This window comes from Bemisia tabaci, chromosome 4 (assembly GCF_918797505.1).
Source record: "Bemisia tabaci chromosome 4, PGI_BMITA_v3".
NCBI lineage: Eukaryota > Metazoa > Arthropoda > Insecta > Hemiptera > Aleyrodidae > Bemisia > Bemisia tabaci.
This window is the reverse complement of record NC_092796.1, coordinates 25,163,645-25,178,675: the sequence shown is the minus strand read 5'-3', so window position 1 is coordinate 25,178,675 and position 15,031 is coordinate 25,163,645. Positions and strand designations below refer to the sequence as shown.

At 39.2% G+C, this 15,031-nt stretch overlaps 1 long non-coding RNA gene across 1 annotated transcript; it reads right to left on the bottom strand.

Annotated features, from left to right (window-relative positions):
• Positions 1–1,062: 1,062 nt before the first annotated feature.
• On the bottom strand, positions 1,063–14,283 carry LOC109039063 (uncharacterized). The gene is made up of 2 exons (XR_002009674.2): positions 13,284–14,283; positions 1,063–1,293 (listed from the first exon to the last, which is right to left on the bottom strand). It is a non-coding gene; the product is annotated as an uncharacterized lncRNA (long non-coding RNA).
• Positions 14,284–15,031: the final 748 nt, after the last annotated feature.

Below are 15,031 nucleotides of genomic sequence, written 5' to 3'. Positions count from 1 at the left end.
AATCGTGTTCTACGTGAAATTCTGGTCAAGAAACATGTATCAGAATCCTTTAACTCGTACCTTGTCTAGTGGTCCATTGAAATTCCAAAGTTCTATCAAGACGTCTCGACAAAGGCGAAGCGTGAATAATCGATTATCGATATTTCCCCATTTGAAGCTGCGTAGTAAAGAATCGATTATTAAGGTGTCCTGTTGATCGATCCTTTTCCATAGGATTAAACGGTAGATCAATCGAGATATCGCGAAGTACACCACGCCACTGGTCCCAATGCGACGCACACTGGTTCGAGTCGATAGGAGAGGGCGGACAAAATTTGGAACCTTTAAAAATGTACAACTCCGTTTATACAAAACGTAGGGTTTCAAAATTGGTTTTATTGGTTTTCTCGTAAAATTTTCAGCCGAAAGCAGCCCTTAAAATTTAAAATGTGACGAAATAAACATCGAAATTTGCAGTTTTAGTAAAAAAAAATCATTGCCGACCTCTCTAATTGACTCGAACCACTGTGCGACGTAATCGTTCAATATGTATTGTGCAGTGAAATATAAAACATTTACGACCCATGCCCAAAAAAAGTGCAGGAGTATTTCTTGTTTTTTGGAAATTTGAACGTGTACGTTTCGGAAATATTTCTTAGTAATTTTAAATTATTTTTTTTTTATCAAAATTTGATAAACATTCGGACGAAGATAAAACAATTTAGCAATGTTATTTTTATAGAAATGTTTCTGAATACTATTTTCATAATTATATAACAAAGCTTGGTAAAGTTTTCAATAATTATATGTTAAAAAGCTACGAATAATGAATGTCTAGAGAGCGAGTTGAGTAACTGAAAAAGTTGCACTCTGCAAAAAATTTTAAAAATGAGGAAAAAACTGAGCAAACCTGGGAATTATTAGTAAATCAGCACGTGAAGGATCTGCAAGATAATTAATACTTTTGTTGCATTCGTGATTTCTCAACAATTATTGAAAGAAACAGAGACTTTTTAAGAGACAACCAGTAAAAGGAAAACTTGCGGTTTGATATAGGGAGAGAATTAAAGATAAAACAATAAATGACAAGACAAACAAGTTTCTTTGGCATTAAAATTAATTATAATACAATAAATTATTTTACAATTATAATCTGATTAATGTACAAACTGGGATTCCTTAAAAGCAAAATTCTATTAAGTCTTTGTGTGATTCGGGAGATCGTCCCACTATTTTTTCTTCCATGCTCTCCAAACAGCCGAAGGGCTGGGCCCGCTTGGCCTTGGGCAACTATTGCGTCCGGAAGGAACATTTCTGCAACAAAAACACAACACGAGAACTTTAGTCCAAGGTCATATACAATTACACGGATTACAAGAGACAATTCTCAAGGAATTAAATTTCAAAAATGTTAGTCCTCAAATTTCCCCTTCAATGCAGACATTCGAGAAAACAAGCTCACATTACTTTCGTCACATGAGCAACGAACTAACACGTACATCTACACGAAGAAAGTGAGCAATTTAAAAATAGAGTCAGACAGGAAACATTCCTCCTATGCTCAGCAATTTCTACTTCGAACGATGTACATTTCATTCTCATATTTAGTTCACCTGGAAATGCGATTGCTTCGCCCAGCATAAAATAGCACAGATGCAATTTTCACACGCCACGTATAGAGTTATTAATTGCAATTTCATGTGCTCGAAGGTCAATAAATACAAAATTGAAAGAAGGGAGTTATCAATGATTCGAGCAGGCTGTTTCAGTACAGTACTGGAACAGTGACACAGCCAGAAATTGATCACAGAGATGGGGGAGGGGTCTACGGTTAACAATTTATCGTGGAAGGAGGGAGTTTGAATGTAAAAAAAACTCATACAAAAAAGACGCTCGTTCGGGTAAATTTTATAGTCATGGGAGATTCATACTTTCTGGCTACCTCGATATGCTCGAATTAAGAAATTTCAGATTCGTATTGAAGTATTTCATTTGAAGCTGTTCGTTGATGACTGTGTATTGTCATGTCTAGCCACTCACTGACTAAATACAATCGTCTTGAATGGTGACTAGATTTTTAGTGACATTATCTTGAAAATTTAACGTTTATTTGCAGCTTCGTGTATCATTTTATTACTAAAATTAAGCATGATGGTGGACGAATGCAACGAGACTATATACTGCGGTCAACACGAACGTCAAACAAACTTGGTGTGCAAGGTCAATTTTGGAGTTCCAGGTGCAGATTTGACGTGAGGCGTCACCTCATTATGAAAAACAGAGCTTTATAAAATTTGATGACCCCCCCCCCCCCCCCCCGAAAAAAAAGAAAAAAGTACTCAAATGTCCCACCGACTAATTAAACGCATTCTAGCATGAATTGTAAATTATAAACATTGCGTCCCGTTGCACATTACGTTGTTATCCGAACAAAGGAACATAACTTCATTCCAAGGTTGCAAAATTGACTCGAGCAGTATAATGTCTTACAAAAATTCACCTGTGCTTTTCTCATTGAACATTTTTCTGATTTTAGCGCGAGGTCAGAAGAAAACTCAGTGAAATATTCAGCTGAAAAGCCCAAGTTTCTCCTTGGGAAAAATGCGATTTACGAGAGGAAATTCGACAACATTGAAATGCACATACGCTCTTTCGTGAGGACAACGACGATTTGATCGTAAAGCAGACAACGGACGACATGGACGCATGCATATACGAGCCGGTATCATGATACGAGTGTGCCTCTTGAAATGCAAGCGGCTTACTCCAAAGCGGTCCCGAAATCCGAATCAATGAATGCAAGGTGGATTGAATGGGTATCGGAACTTATGAATGAGTATCGGGAGCTTATGAATGAGCGCGAAGAATGAATGGCCGCGTGAAAGTGTATTACGCAAAGCGTCGAGAGGATAACGATCGGAAGGGGAGAGCCGTCGGATCCGGATGCTGGACCTGCCGTGTCACCTGGGAACCAGGAAGTAACCCGAGTTTGCATCTCACGGCACGGACCCGCGTCCCCGTCCCGAAACCGCCGCACAATGGATCCAGCCAATAGGAGAGCTCAGACCAAATTTGGAAACTTTAAACGCTCATAACTCCGTTTATACAAAATTTTGAGGCTCTAGAAGTGGTTCCATTGGTTTCCTCGTAAAATTTGCCTTTCAGAGCACCCCTTTAAATTTTAAAATATGACGAAATGTACATGAAAATTTGCAGTTTTAGTAAAAAATTTCGTATCCGACCTCTCCAATTGACTCGATCCACCGTGCGCCGTTACCAGAACTCCCGATCGCCAGACATTGTGCGGTTTCTCGAGGTATGATCTCTAGCGATTACAGAGATAAATTGTGTATCAACACAACACCCGCAATATAAAGTACTAAGTACTGAGTAAAAATACTAAAGTATTGAAAGTACCACAGGGGCATACAACGTTTTCCAGATGCAGAACATTGGTAAGTTTCGACTTGGCGAAATTTCTACTCAAATAATTTTCATTTTACTAGGCAACTGTTGGGCGGTTCTAACTGCGAATTTAAGTGAATATTCTTATGATTACATGCAAAAAATCAGCATGATTTTGGGATGAAATTGCACGGTCATTCTGAAAAATGCAATTACTTGCGTCAATTTTGCTAACCTGGAATTGGAGAATGAGATGCAATTTGAGAAAATGTATGTGAGGCTCACTATCTAACAAACTTGATTTTTATGTTAATCTTGGGCTATTTTCTTTAACGCATGAATGTTAATTTTTCATTTCGCTCTTTAGTCTGAAAAATGACAATTTCACTCTTATTTTTTAAATTAAATTTTTCTACCTCGTACACTTCACAGTATACCATTTTGTGCATACACAGAATACGTTTGTTTATGCCAATTTTGACCGCAAGCCATGATTCTCACGAATGGTTTTTATTGATTAAAGGAAATGGCTCATTTTGAAAAGGAGGAAAATCTGCATTGATTTTTGGTTTCATGAAAACTTTATGAGACCATAATTCAGTTCACAATAATAACTTTTTCAAAATAAGCTATGTTTTGGTAAAGATAGTTTTTAAAGTGCAAATATTCAATATGTTTATCTTTTGGTATGAAAATGGACGAATGGAATGTTTCAAAACTTAAGACTTGTTTCTACGCAAAATGTGTTACCATTTGTAAATATTGAGGTCAATTTATGAATTTTACTACAAACGAATGGAAGGTTTAAATGCAACGACTTAACAAAATTATTGAGAACAACAATAATTGGCCTGCGAAGTCCAATCGTTTCTTCTATTTGGATCACACCTTGACCAGTACCCGGTCATTCGCATGTGTAAAAAGTTAGGGAATCAAATTATTATTCTTAAGGTCAAGCGATCTTTCATGCCTATTAAGAGGGCGTTCCTGGTTTCACGCTGGAATTTTCTAAAAGAACGCAGAACTGCGACTGATTAATACTGTGTTTTTTTCTTTTGTTGAAAATGAAAATGATCATTTTTTATGTTAAGAGTGTACACATTTGGAAGTCACAAACTATATAATCTAAGATCCAGAACTTGTATATTAGAAGGCTCCTTTTCAAGGAAGTTTTGTTGGTTTACTTGATCGGGTAAGTTTACGGATTAAACATCAGAAGATGAGAGGATTTAAGTAGTTCAACATGAATTTGTAATTTATTGCGATGGTATTTTAATTCTATAAATTTATAAACTAAACAAATTAAGTATTCCCACGAAATATGAGCTAAACCATGGCTCAGTCACTGTAGAGATTAAGCAAGAATAGAACGTACATGAAACTAAAAGTTACAAAATGTTCTCAATTTTAAAAAAAAGGAAGAAAAAAAATTTTGGTAAGGTTTTCATTAATTTCAGAAAGAGCGTTGGGAAAACTGAAAACTTGCAATAGAAAATTTTAGCTTTAGTGCATATAATATTCAAATGATAAGAGTCCACTTAACAGATTGGCCATCCAAGAAAATGACATGAAGCAACTTGTGTGGTCAAGTGGAATTGTTAGCCCAAGATAGGATGAATACAGAGCAAATTGAATTATTTTTGGATGCGCTACTTGAGAAGCACTTGTGTTCGTATAATTTATTATGGGCGTGGACCTCCTATAGGCGCTTTTTCCAAGGTAGCCCTCTGCCCTCTACAGCGCAACATCCATGGAGCCGTGCGACACAAGATAAACAAACCGAAGGTCGAGAAAATTCACCAATTTTCAATGAAAGTCGAATGAATTTCGATTTTGTGGATTTTTCCTTCCATTTCGGTGAGTGAATGCATAAAGAAACTTTGTGCACAGATGATTTTTCCGAAATAATTCAAAATACTGCAGGCATTTTAAGTCGAGCATGATTTTTCCTCAGCCGTAAATGAGGTATCAAATTTATATTTTTTTCGTTTTGCGATTGAAAATGTTACATTTATTCCACGAGGTGTAGCTTCATTCTGATTTTTTTCAATGTAAATAACCCGGGGATTATGCCTTCGGCATACTATAAAATGAAATCCTGAATTGAGTGGAATTGGTGTTTTGTAAAATAAACGTATACAATGTGCACATTTCCGTTGAAATTCGACTGATGCCATTCACTGTTAGCGGTTATGCGCGGGAGGTAGTACGATTATCATTGATCGATAGAATTGTATGATTTGACAGACATCGGTCAACGTGTCTCTTAGAGGGTGATAGCTTCGTTTATGGATTGTTCACTTACTACAAAAACATGCTTTTTCTCCCGGAAAAAACGCACTTCTGCGTAGTTCTCTAATGTGTACGATGACGCTGCAAAGCCCCTTATCACCCACCTTCACATTAAAAATGTTTAATTTGGACGTGTGTCACATATTTTTGTTTCATCATCACCTAAATTGCACTAAATATATGTACGTTCAATTCGTGTCCTTTTATGATCTGTTTGTGATGAGAGGCGGACTGCTGGTAGCTGTACCTACAAAATCTAAGAAGTTCCCGACACATATGCTTCCTGCAGGAATGCCTAATTTCTAAGCTTACATTAGAAAATGGAAATGAATGGAGATAAACGCGAGGAAAGCGCAAGGCTCGGATCGGCTCAGTGTAATCTCTTGACGTCTAGAGCTCTCGATGCGAGAGAGTCGACGCTACTCGCTACTGCCGGGTTTATTTGACGAGTACATCTGTGAATGCATGACTGTGTACTCAACGTTAACGTCCGTCGGCCGGATGAAACCGCACAGTGGGCACCGCTTTGATACGCTGTGCAGCCAGCTAAAATACGCAATCTGTCCTGCAGTTCATTTGGACTGCATCAAGAGAAAACTAAACCTACAGGCAGAAAGAAAAGACTCATGATGGGAGATTGAATCATTAAGCAGGAGCACCATTAATGTAGAGGATTTTGCCCTGCTCTGAATTAGACGTTTTCTTCACAAAATGTTGAATAATTTTAGTATATTTTGAAATTTTAGAATATTTTTGATGATTTTTAACCTCCCACCAGGGGAACTTTCGCCCTCGTCAAGTAACTCTTGCTTTCCTAAGGTCGATTGGAATTGAGCATTTGTTCTGTGGACTCTTTTCAAGTCATTGTGAAATGAACCGAGTAATTTGATACTAAATAGATTCTTTCCAGGGATTTCCTTTGATATAGGTTTTCTGCTGAGTGCAAAAAGAAACGATGTTTTAAGCAGGACATCAAACATAATGACATAATAGCGATTTTCACTCGCAAAAGAAGGATATACATTGCAGTTTATGACAAATACATTGTCTTTGAAAGCTGGTCTATTAGGAAATAACTCCAGAAGTACGTTCGAGTAAAAATCGCAAATAATTTTGCTTCCGATTTGCTATATTCCCTTAGGGAATACTTTAAAATTAATTTGATACTTCTTCTCACTCAAACTTTGTGCATGATACATGAGGTACTACGTCGTGACGATACGTTCGAAGATTTTTAAGAAAAAGCCCTGAAGTCCAAAAATTATCTACTGACCGGTCGACCATCGAATCGTCCTCCAAAAAGCTGAAGAGCCACTGTAGCCCCCTATGGTTGGCGTTACTTATTCATAACAACTCATTTTTCATTTATTTTTTATTTTTATTTTATCTTTTAATCGAGCTACTTTTCTGAGGCATGCTGTTGCAGATTTTTATCAATTCTATCTGTTCTGAAAAAAATTATGCTGAAAATGTTGAAATTTAAAGGGAACGATTTGCGACTATACGTATTTTTACGAAAGTTACAGAATTTTGTGTCCCCTCCCCCAGAATCCGAGACTTGACATTAATTCATGCCATAGGGGGTTTAGTGAAAGGGGTCTTCGGGGTGGAAAATCAAGATACATATGGATTACATTTTGCAAAAAGGAACCACTATCATTGCATGTTGCTAAGATTGTGCAACTTCTTTTGTCTGGAGGAAAAACCCGATTATCCATTCATAGTTTCTATTTTACTCGCTAAAAACTGTAAATGTAAGACAAAAATTACTATCTAAATTTCATAGTTTTTCACGATTTCCGCAATTTTGTTGCGAAAGATGAAGTTGCACAATCTTAGTACCATTGCAATGCTAGTGGTTCCTTTTTGCAAAATGCAATCCATATTTTTCCTGTCCTATCAGAGAACTGATTATAAAAACATGGCAACTGGGCGAACGTTATCCAAGCGCGAAGCGATGCTGTCCCACTGGCGGCGACGCGGGAACCGCGAAGCTTGAGGCCGGTCGATGACTTTTCCTCGGGGAATGTCGAAAACTTCCAATATTCATACACGCTCCTATTTACTCGCACGCAGTAGCGAGGCGTGCTTTGCGATGTATCGATTGTTACGCCATTTGAACCTATGGTAAAGAATCGATTACTAAGGTGTTCGCTGCGAACACCCAGATAATCGATCTGTTTTCATAGGTTTGAGTGGCGTATCAATCGATATATCGCAATTCACGCCACGCCACTGCTCGCACGCATCCCACCGCATCTTCCGTCTCCTTCTCATCACCCGCGATAAACCGCCATAAACAGAGAGCCAGCACACTGCACAAACTCTCAAACCCATTTGCAGGTGACGATGACAAGAGGCGCCAATCTGATTAAAACCTCGACAAACATCGTGAATCTACCGCTGTCGCGGCAAGCGTGGCACATCTGGAGCGAGTATCGTTCCGACGGAATATTTCAGTTTTAAAGTAGTGTATAAATTCCCCAAATTTTGGAAATTGAAGAAATTTGTGAGAAAAGGGAACTTTTGCGGCGCGAAAATGCTAAGGCTGTTAAGCATCGATTCAGGGAGATGGGGAGAGTGAGGTAATGACTCGATTTCTTTTCCCTTCCAAAAGAAAAAAATATTGTCAACTAAGTATGATTGTCTCTGCAGTTAACGAATGCCTAAAATAGGTTCAGGTTTTTGTGCACTGAACTTAAGTATAGGTGATTTGCGAGGATTTGCGAAGGTATCATTCCATCTAAATCTTGAAAGGGGGCTAAAATGTGTTCTTGTTCTAGGGAATTGTCCAAGAGCCCTCGGAATTTAATAATTCGAACAATTGTGCGAAATCAAAATCCCATGGGAAGATGTAGTGCGTGGGCAATCATACTCCTTTCCCCCAAAATTTGTCTCAGAGAGCCTTACTTATGGTTCTTCAAAAGATAATCACGGAGAAACAATAGACAAATATTATTTCGAATTAAGAAAATACATTCAACTGAAGCGATCGGGGAAGAATCCTAACGAAATAACAAGTGTGTAATACAATGAAGGTCTTATAAGAAATGAAAACATCCTAGTCGACGCAGTATTGTTTTGCCGAAATGCACAAGAGGCAGTCAGCGAAAAACGGGGATAACGCGCCTGAAAAAGGCGGGGTAGGCAAAATACGACCGGAGAGCGCGAATAGTTGCCTAGCAGCAGTTTTGACTAGGTATTTGAGGTGCATTAGGGTGAGAGCCGTGAGAGGGCTGTAAGTCATATCAGGCGTTATTTCAAATTGTGAGAGTCTTCAATTGTATATGATCATGGAAGTAAATAGTTCTTGGTTGATCAAAACATTGTTCGAGAGGGAAGACAAACCTTTTAGACCCAAAATTTAAAGAAGTTTGTGTGATAAAGCCTATGATAATTTTTTCAAATTTTCATTTCTAATTGCCCCGAACTAAAATCTACCTTTCTTCCAACGCTCATTGAAGTCAGTGATTGATCTGCCGTTTAAACATTTGGAAAATGATCGATAAACAAGGTTCATAATCGATTTTTTAACAATGAGGAAATATTAATTATCGATTATTCGCACCTCGCCGTTGATTGAAACAAGTTAGAATTCAAATCAAAGTTACCCAAAGTTCCTTTTTTTGTGTATTACTGCAAACAACGAGTTGGATGAAATTAAAGTACGAGATTTCTTCTGTCACGCGAGACAATCTTACGACTCTAATTCCCACTGATAATATGTGGTGCACCAAATACAGGCGAAGTTAGTGCTTTCACCATCAGGGGCGGACTGGCCCTAAATTAAGTATGGGGCGGGCCCCTAGGGGGGTCTGGGGGGCCCCCCAGTAGAAGGGGGGTCCGGGGGCCCTCCCCCGGAAAATTTTGAAAATTAGGCCCTTTTAGAATGAATTTTACGCTATTTTAGACCCTATTCTTTAATATTATTTTTGAAACATTATCCAAAAAGAGACCAGAAATGCAAAACTTAGTATATTTTCTTAAACTGGATGAAAAAATGAGAATCCGTTGTATACTTGGAATTCAACTTTTATTTTCCTCTTCCAACGAAAAATTGTGCCAAAGCTAAATTAGTATACAGAAGATACATAGAATCAAGTAGAATAGTAATAGTGACAGTCTAAAAAGAACACATTCTGAAAAACACAGTTCGGATTTTTTTGTTCGTTTGTTTTTTTTAAATGTACTTTTTAGCCGCCAAAATTGACAACTGTCTTAATTTTTTTTGAACGTTTTATTGGATCCTTTCTTCGCTCTGCTCATAGAAAAATCAGTGCCGTTTACTAGTTAAATGACGCGTAATGAATGAATAAATCGATGGTTAAATTCTGAAAACACGTAACTCGGAATCCGCATCATGAACCCTGAGACTCGTAAGGATGCTCATGTTTTGCGTGTATCCTTATGAGTCTCAGGGTTCATGAGTTAATGATGCGGATTCCGAGATACGTGTTTTCAGAATTTAGCCATCGAAATAAAAATAAAAATGAAAATAAAAATACAAACAAAAAATTGACAAAAATCCCTACTAGGGGCCTCCAAAGTTCAAAATTGCATAGAAATGCGCCCTCGAGGCCTCTCTGAATCAGTACCAAAGGGCCCCCGGCAAAAAGGACCCTTTTGTCGAATCGGCGATAAAGAGCCCGGTGCCTTGAAGGTCCTTAGAGGCGGTATAAAACCGCATCAAGGCCTCTTCAAATCGGCAATAAATGGTCCCTTGGAAACGGCAAAAAAGGACTCCTTCGAATCAGATAAAGGGGCTCTTTTAAGGTCCTTAGAAGCGGCAAAAAAAGGCTCCATCGAGTCTTCTTCGAATCGGCAATAAATGAGTCCTTCAGGGCTCTTCCGAAATGACAAAAAAGGACCCCTTTGGACTTATTCGAATCAGAAAAAAGGGCTCTCAAAATGCAACGCCCTTAGATACGGCATAAAAAAGCTCCTTCAGGGCGCTCTCCGAATCGGCAATAAAGTGTCCTGTCCTCTCAGGAGTCTCGGGGCCCTTTCTCGAGGACGAACCGAAAAAGCCCTCGGGCGCTTCTTCGAAACGGCGAAATACGGCCCTTCAAATCGGCCAAAAGGGGCCCCGGAGGGGCCCCTTTTGGCCGATGAAAGTGGGGCGATCGCCCCATCGCCACCCCGGCCAGTCCGTCCCTGTTCACCATGAATTTCCGAGAACTCATACATTTTGTATACGCAAAAAACCAGATAGTATTCCGTGCAACAACTTTCTCCCGGTAACAGCTCATTTGAATATTATCACCATTTTTTCAGGCTTTGTGTGAATGTCTCGCCCAGATCCGCAAATGGTCCGTGACGAAAAATTTGACCCATGCACCACATAAGTGTTTAAAATTGTTAAAAACTAACTGTACAAATTTAGCTGACCTCTGAAGGGCCTGTCAAAAATGTATCTCCTTTGGGAGGAAACTCAGGGATTTCGCTTTAATGTGGCCTAAACGAAACTTCTTGTCAAGGTAATCTAAGTTCAAAGCTTTTGTTTGGGCAATAAAGCGTTGCAAATTTTACATTTTTACAGTTGGAAAAAACAAGTTTGGGTAATTTTGATTTTTTCTGAGTCTTAGCTTTATCAGTTGATGTTTCTGTGCCTCAGAAATTAAAAAGCGATTGACTAAATGAGATTAACTTAGGGTTATTTTTCAACCGACTAACTTCAAAATATTAGCATTTTCAAAGCAATCTTTGCAACGCCATATTGCCGAAACGAGCTCTCATTTCAAACTAAAATTTCTACTGGAGGATTGCCTCTATCACAAAAATTCATTCAGGTTACATTTGAACAAAATCACTCAGTCCCCCAAACAAGGGACTCAAAAGGCCCTTTACAGGCTCTTTGCAGGTAATATTATTTTGACGATACGTTTGACCTACAAATAGAGTAAAACGAGGGAGGTTTTCAGATTTGATAGATTTAATCCTTCAAATTTCGCCTTTCCGCGTAGCATGGGTTCGAGGAATTGGAAGACCCTCAAAAAATGTACATTTATCGAGTATGGGAGAGACATATCCTTTCATTTCGGATGAAATGCACAATGATACTACAGTAAAATTTAAATTACATTAACCAAAACTTCCCGGAACCTGAGCACTTAGTTCCGCAAAATTTCTTGACAACGTACAGGACAAAAAACAGAATCATCGCAACATACAAAGGAAGACACCCCTTTACTTCAATCATCTTTCGTTGTGGCGAGTTTTTCTTCTTTTTGCAAAGCCCGATCCTTTGCTTAAATTTATGTTTTTGCACGGATCAAATGTCGCGTCGCGATTTCTCTACCGAGTCGAAGCCGGCACTTGCGGACACTTCCTAACCGAAACAGTTCCTCATTTTTTTCTTAGGCGTTGCAGACAAAAGAGGAAAAAATACTTGTAGTTGAACGGGGAAGGAAACGACGTATGACAGAAATGTGAATGTGCATTAGTGTAAAATGTGACGTCATTTAAAACCAATTTCCCGTCACGAACAGATGGGAACAACGTTCATATTGAAAGAATACCACAGCTCTTAAAAGGAGACATACTTTTGGTTCTTCCCTCCCCCTTTGGATTTAATACGTATCTACAATGAGAGTGCACATGTTATAGAGATTTCTGTAGAAAATTAGTCGGTATGTGGGAAAAAAACTACAAAAAAAATCTATTTTACATGAAGTTATGGTTCATTAAAATTTGAGAAACATCAAGCGACGTTTTTTAAGAGTATAGTGGCATTTTGAATGTAAAACCGGATGGGTGCCAGGGGTAGGAAATCTCTGTGAGCTATACTTAATACAAGGACATAACATTACTGTGTATAACTGTTCCTGCAACGCTTGAAGATTCTATTTTCATGCTAGTAATATTTTACAGCGAATAAAATCTGTAAATTTAAGCGTGGAACAATTTTGGAAGAAATCTGTCTGAGAGCCGCATTTTGTTCAAAATGTCACTTTAGTAGGGGATTCCTGCACTTAAGTACGTTAAATATTACTAAATGTTACCTATACTTCAAATATTTATATATTCGCGAAAATTGTGAACATATACGAATGGCAGAAATTGTAACTTTTGAGTTGTCTTTTGCATGATGCAAAATGTCAATGCCCATTCATAGAAGGGCTTTCGAAAAGTCGCGGTTTTTATACACCTTGCTTCATTTACAGCAGATTCAGAATTACACTCACAATCAGTGCAGTTCTGATTTTCAGGAGTGAAAAGAGTCAGAAATTTCTAACTGAGATCGCGAAGTTGAAACCGAAATAAATCTCATAGCTCAGAGTTGGACTGCCTATTTAGATGCGCGTTGGATGAGATTACCGTATTGAGAAAAAAATTCAGAAATTTTCGGGAATGCAGTTCGACGCTGTTTGCAAAACAGGGCATTTTCGTTTGGAATCGAAGGGGACGTCGTGCGAAATTTCAAAACGCGAACTTTCAATTGTCGCAAGAGTCGCCGGGGGCGCACGGACGCGATGCGACAATCCGGAGGCAGGAAGGCACGACGAGAAAAAAAAAGTGTGTTGACGAGAAAAAAGCGCGAGCCTGAGGAAGCATTAAAATTTATGGGAAGCGATTAACCGATAAGAGAGAACGTGTGATTTAATTACCTGTGAGGTGGAGGCAGTGAGCACTGGAGCTGAGGCAGTTTCCGGATATATCTCAAGCAAATTCTCGGCAAAAGCCATCTGGGATGGTAGTCGGCGGAGCGGTCAGTATAACCCAGTCGGGTCGAGGATGTAACAAAAAGCCATGGCGTTGGCAAGTGCAAGCCGAAGCCTCGCGAACGCAAGTAAACAAACGGATTCGCGACGAGCGGTCAAAAGCCGAAAGCCGGGTTCGCACCACGTGATGTTGACAAGCGAAAGGACGACACGGGATTAACAACGGTGCCCAAAGTCTGGAGCGCTTATATAGACATTTAACGGTGCCGCGTCACTGAGTCACTGGTGGGACCTCTCCTTTGAATTTTGAAAATATGGAACAAAGCGGATTTTCGGGGAGGCGTGGTGGGGGATGGACAGCGTGAGCCAGGTCAGTAAAGCACGGGACATAAGACGTGCGCGGGAAGCGGAGTAAGAGCGACTAGCGACTGATCGCCGAACAGCTGAGTCCGAGATACCAAGCTCACTCACACACCGGTCGCCCGTGTCGTCGTGGTGGTGGATGCATCGTAGTTCGGGCCTCGGCCGCGGCGACGTCCACGCGCGCCATTCACCATTCATTTCCCCGACCTACGCGCTACGCCCCACTGGGGACCGCGACCACCCCCCACTACCACTCCGCAGGGGCAGGGCCTACACCCACCCCCGTCCCAGGCTCCGGGGCTTTTCCTACTTCGGCTACTTCCGTCAACCCTCCCAGCTCAAGCGTCGCAACGTCTTTCCCACGTCCAGGGCTTCCCGGCTAAATTGACCTGGTCAAATCTGAAAAACTGCACACTGGAAAAATAAGTAGCTTGGATCAAGCATGATGATTCTTGAATTTGCCGCCAAGAATTTTGTTTATCTTGCTTTAAGCTGACTTTTTCTTGATACAAGACAAATAAGGCTTGGGTTAAGCAAAAAAGTAGCTTATATGAAGCAGAAAAATTCTTGATTTAAGAAGAAATACTTCTTGGCGGCAAATTTAAGATTCTATTTTTTCCAGTGCACTGGAAAACAACAACAACAACAAAAAAAAAAAAAAAAAATACATTGGATCTAGAGTCCAGACTCTTGAAAACATTGTCAAGAAAAAATACTCTTGATTCAATCAGATTTTTGCTTAAATCATCCAGAAAATTCAAGGAATCCATTCAAGGAAATCGGCTCAAATTAGGAGGCTTGGTTCTTGATTTAAGCTAATGATTGAATCAAGAGTAATTTTTCTTGTCGGTGTTTTTAAGAGTCTGCTCTAGATCCAATGTGTTTTTTTTCCAGTGTATGTTTTTGGTGAAAATGACAGTTTTCATCAATATGAGTGCATTTTAGGATATTTTTTGGACGTTTGATCCCCGCAAATAACTTCTATCTGGGCCGCTCTTTTTTTTACCAGGGCGTTTAAGTCTCTCGATTACTAACTGGAGTTTTCGTAAAGACCTGTTACACTTATTTTGCGCAATTGCTGTATTTTGCAGTATTTGTAATTGCAGATTTTTGCTTAAATCATAAGGAAATCCGCTCAAATTAGGAGGCTTGGTTCTTGATTTAAGCTATAATCCGATTGAATCGAGAGTATTTTTCTTGTCGATGTTTCTAAGAGTCCGGACTCTAGATCAAATGTGTTTTTTTCCAGTGTGAGGAAAGTTGAAAAATTGCGCAGATTCTTAAATTTCAACTTTCACGGATCAATATTTTGTAAAATTATAGAAGAGGAT